General features: G+C 45.5%; 1 non-coding gene across 1 annotated transcript; it reads left to right on the top strand.

Annotated features, from left to right (window-relative positions):
- The first annotated feature begins 3182 nt into the window (after positions 1-3182).
- Positions 3183-3289, top strand: LOC120264041. Its single transcript, XR_005537223.1, has one exon. It is a non-coding gene; the product is annotated as a small nucleolar RNA R71 (small nucleolar RNA).
- Positions 3290-5227: the final 1938 nt, after the last annotated feature.

Below are 5227 nucleotides of genomic sequence, written 5' to 3'. Positions count from 1 at the left end.
GGCCGCGTTTCAAAAATCTAAAAATACAACATAAAAATACTTCTAACTTCATTCTAAACATAAATCATCTTTCCAATTGAAGAAACGAAGCATTATTAACCAGATTATTCGATGAAAACCATGAATTGGAAAAGAAGATGATAAATAGGGCTTACTGACAAGATGGAATGAGAAAATGAGGAACCGGCCGGAAAACCGCGCAAAAATCCTACCAAATTGGCTCTATGTAGTCGGAGACTGATGTGAGAATGTTTCCAAACGAATAGAGGAAGTGAAGAGGGTGAGAAACTAATCTTCTTTAAAAAGAACTCGCGACCCTTGATGTTCTGTTCATCCACACGGGCGTGCGGTAATTACCCACGCCCGTGCGCTTCATTACAAGAGAGCCACAGGGGCGCACGCACGCCCCTGTGCGCTCTCGGGAAAACACTCCTTCGACTTTGACTGCTCTCGCACGGGCATGTGGAAAATACCCACGCCCGTGCGTCCGATCCACAGGGGCAGCCGCACGCCCCTGTGGCTTTTCTGGACCTCCGAGAAAAATACCAAGTGTTCTACAAGCCCATGCGGAAATTCCGCACGGGCGTGGACATTCACATGCCCAACTCTACGAGCCCCCCCCCCGTGTTTTCGCGGGATGGGAGCACTCCTCTAGAGTTTCCCGCGGGCATGCGAGTACCCCGCCCATGCGTGGTTCACAGAGTCGCCCCGAGGCGAGTCCACGCCCATGTGCTCTCGGGATACTCCGCCCAACTCTGCAGGGAATTCCCCGACCCGTGCGTGAAATTACCCACGGGCGTGTGACAATCGCATGGTCGTTCACAGGGGCAGCCGCACGCCCTTGTGCCTTCTTTGGATGAGCTTGCAATACAAATCCACGGGCGTGCAGAAATTCCACACGCCCGTGTGTTTTCTCTGGATGACTTAGAAAAAATTTGTAGGTTCTGCAGAAGATTTCTGAACATGTTTACACACTCAGAGCCTGCTCTATTATGCAATGTTTACCAGTGAAAAACATGAAATAGAGCTCAAACGACCAAACTTCGCCAATTCCACATGAAAACACACAATGACTTTAAAAACCCACAATAAAATCGCAGCACAAGCATCATAAAAATCAAGACACCAACACTTAACAATTTATTCATGCAAACAGCCTAACTTAAATAAGAAAACAGTAACCACTTGGGTTGCCTCCCAAGAAGCGCTTGTTTAACGTCACTTAGCTTGACGTACCTTGTCTTACTTCACGGGGGTTCATGAATGAAAGTTACCCTCTTACCCATGGCTTGAAAGCATGATGTGAAAAGTCTCTTGAGAGTAGAGGGTGTATTATCGGGCTTCGGACCACTTAACAATGATACGTCCAACTTCTTCGGTTCACGTACGTCTCCAACAGCCTTGGAGTGTTTCCGGTGGCGTCTCCTAGCCCTCTTCATTTTCCGGAGCACTTTCTTCAAGATCCCTGGGGTAGATGGTACTTCTTCTGCCGAACCAAGCATCATTACTTCTTCATAATCCTCCTCTTGGTCGAACAAACCTTCATACGGATCCGGATTGAATATTTCCTGCATGTATTCATCAATAATCTCATCAGTAGTGTCTAGAAAGTATAAAGTATCATCGAAGTCAAGAGAATGCCGCATGGCTTCAGCAAGGCGGTATGTGAGCTTGTCATCTCTAACTCTCAATGTGAGCTCTCCGCCGTCCATGTCAATCAATGCTTTGGAAGTCCTCAAGAACGGTCTCCCAAGTATCAAGGGTACATCCGCATCCTCATCGACATCTAGCACTACAAAGTCAACCGAAAAATGTACTTGTCCACCTTGACAAGCACGTCTTCAATGATGCCTCTCGGATGTCGCCTATGCTCGGTCCACTAGTTGCAAAAGTCATCCCAGAGTAGGCCTAGGCTCGCCCAAGCCTAGCTTTTGAAAGAAGGTGTATGGCATGGCGTTGATCATCGGCCCCTGAGCTCGCCAATGCCATTTCCTCACCAAGATTGCCAATATTACACGGAATGATGAAGCTTCCCGGGTCTTTCTTCTTGTTCGGCATGTTCTTTTGCAATACCGCTGAGCATGAAGCATCTAAAATCACTGAAGCACTCTCCTCCAACTTCCTTTTGTTGGTCAACAAGTCTTTCAAGAACTTCACATACTTAGGCATTTGGGCCAATGCCTCAACAAAAGGAATATTAATATGGAGTTGCTTGAACAAACTCAGGAACTTCTTGTATTGTTCATCCCCTTGGTCATTTTTCAATCTAGAGGGATAAGAGATTCTTGGCTTGAAAGGTGGGGGTGCCACCTCTTTCTCTTTGCTTGTTCCCATCTTCTACCTCTATAACCTCGGGTGCGTGTTCTTTTGACTTCTCACTCGGAAGCCTACCTTCAACCTCACGACCACTTCTCAAAGTGATCGCCTTCACATGCTCTCTAGGGTTGGTCTCAGTATTGCTCGACAAGCTTCCATGTGGCCTTTCGGAGAGAGACTTCGCAATTTGCCCCACTTGATTTTCAAGATTATGCAACGAGGCATTGTGGTTGCGAAGTGTAGACTCGACTGATTCAAACCTTGTATTTGCAGATTGTATAAATCTAGTCAAGTGCTTCTCTAGGTCAGTCATTCGGGTTTCCAAACCTGAGACTCTGTTTTCCACCTGAGGGGCTTGTTGTTGTTGTTGGAAACCCGATGGCCCCATGGCCTTTTGTGGACCTTGATTACTCCATAAGAAATTGGGATGATTCTTCCAACCCGGATTGTAGGTATTGCTATATAGGTTTCCTTGAGGTCTCATGCCATTACGTACAAAATCAACATTCTCCACCGAAGAAACATCACCAATAGAGATCGGGCAATTGGAGGGAGCATGTCCTCCGCCACACCCGGTGCAATTAGTCACGGCCGCCACTCTATTTGAAGTTAGAAGATCTAACTTCTTACTCAAATTTTTCACTTGGGCCGCCAATGAAGTTAGCGCATCTATCTCATGGAGACCGGCCACCTTTTTCTTCACCCTAGCATTCCATTGGTAGCTGTTTAACCCCATTTCTTCAATCAACTGACGGGCCTCATCGTGGGTCTTGCTACCTAAGGTACCTCATGCTGCCGCATCCAAGAGTTGCCTTGTACTCGGGTTCAAACCATTTTAAAAGGTTTGAACAATCATCCACTCCGGGAATCCGTGTTGCGGGCACTTCCTCACGAGGTCCTTGAACCTTTCCCATGTCTCGAATAGAGACTCCAATTCCAACTGAACAAAGGATGAGATCTCGTTCCTAAGCTTTGCTGATTTTCCGAGAGGGAAATAACGGGCTAGAAAAGCTTCCACCATCTCCTCCCACGTGGTAATTGACGCTCTAGGTAACGAGTGTAGCCACTGCTTCGCTCTCCCCTTTAGGGAAAATGGGAAGGCTCTCAATTTGATGGCATCATCCGTCGCCCCATTTATCTTCAGCATATCATACACCTCGAGAAAGCTCTCTATGTGATTGTTTGGATCCTCATCGGCCAAACCATTGAATTGTGCGGACTGCTGTAACATGTGGATGAATGCCGACTTTAACTCAAAGTTTTGAGCTGTAATCGGGGGACGCACAATGCTCGACTGTGTCCCCAACACTGAAGGTCTGGCATAATCGGATAATGTTCGCTGTTGCTCATTCTGTTCTGCCATGTTTTCAGATCCTTCCACTTCCAAATCAGCTAAATTAGACTGTTCTTGTACAGGCTCTTTCCCTTTTCTTCTAATTGTACGTTCAAGCTCGGGATCCCCTTCAATCAATATTGAGGGATTCCCTCGGGTCATAACCTGGAGCTACACCTAAAAAGAAAGAAAAAGAAATCAGAACGATGATAGAATAAGAAGATATGGAATATAATGTATGATGAAATAGCTAAGAAAACAAAGTGCAAAGTATCTCTAAACGTATATTCCCCGGCAACGGCGCCAAAAACTTGACAAGGTCCCTTTGCGTATATCCCGCAAGTGCACGGGTTTGTCGAAGTAATAATCCCGGGTGAGTGGGTATCGAATCTACAGGGAATAGGGACTAAAAATACTTAATTTAATTCTTAGCTATGTGAGAAATCAATGATGATAAGTGTGACAATGATTCAATTCTCAACAATAAAAACAACAAGTAAGAGACCAAAAGTAAAGAAAGGGGGTAAGGCAATCGATAAAGATAAGGTACACGGATAATGCTCCGCCTAGGATAATTGTTTCAAGTGCAAGAACCCTCTATTATGCTTCCTAATCAATGCAATGGTGAGTCGTGAAAATCCTTAATTACATAGTCCCAAATCTAAGGTCAACTATGCCTAACTCTATGCATGTCCCGGAGGAGAAATCGAACAATCTTAGCACCTCGCACTCGCATAGAGTTGCAATGAGCTCTAGGGATTCCAAATGATAAATCTCTTCCTAATTATGGACCTAACCCTTTGGTCCAGGTGGAAGGTCCCTAACCACAATTGAGCCCTAGATACTAAGATCACCTCAACGCTTCACTCCGTTGCACGCGCAACTAAGCCCCAGCGGAAGTTCATCCCTTAGACCATTCACTCTATTATGGCCACAAAGAACTCGATGAACGGAGGTAGAATCTATCACGTCGGAGGGGAAAGGGGATACTCCTTCACCTCTCGACTCACCCTCTCAACCCCCTCCAACCTAGCTGTGTCTAACGCTTGTGGTGTGTCACTCACTCACAAGGTTACCAACGAGAACTCTCAACCCTAGTGTCACTATAGTGGAAATGTTCATACAATCAAGCATTCAAGGTTGGAACTCACAATAAACATCAATTAATTGAAAGCATAATAAAGAGATTCAATGAAACAAATACATCCTAGGGTTCACAATACCCAAATACCCACTAGGGGTTTAGCTCTCCATGGAGCTAAGTACAATCAAAGAAATAGAATGTAAAAGCAATGAATCCATAAAGAAACCCTCTCGATAGTCGTGTCGATGGTCTTGTGGAAAGTCCTCTACTCGTCGTCAAAGGATTCCCTCATCTGGTATAGGATACGCCTCGACGGAAGCTCCTCTACCAACCTTCTTCCTAAGGAATGATGATGTCGGAGCCATAGAACCTATCCAAAACCTTGGCCAATACCCCTCAAAACCCTAGCCGAAGCCCTCTCTCAAGTTGGGAAAAAGATGGAGAAAAGAATACTAAAATCGGAGCTGATTCGGCTTTAAATAAGGCTAGAATCG

The sequence above is a fragment of the Dioscorea cayenensis genome, chromosome 6 (genome assembly GCF_009730915.1).
Source record: "Dioscorea cayenensis subsp. rotundata cultivar TDr96_F1 chromosome 6, TDr96_F1_v2_PseudoChromosome.rev07_lg8_w22 25.fasta, whole genome shotgun sequence".
NCBI classification, from domain to species: domain Eukaryota; kingdom Viridiplantae; phylum Streptophyta; class Magnoliopsida; order Dioscoreales; family Dioscoreaceae; genus Dioscorea; species Dioscorea cayenensis.
Note: the sequence above shows the minus strand (reverse complement) of the source record. Positions and strands in the feature narration are given on the sequence as shown.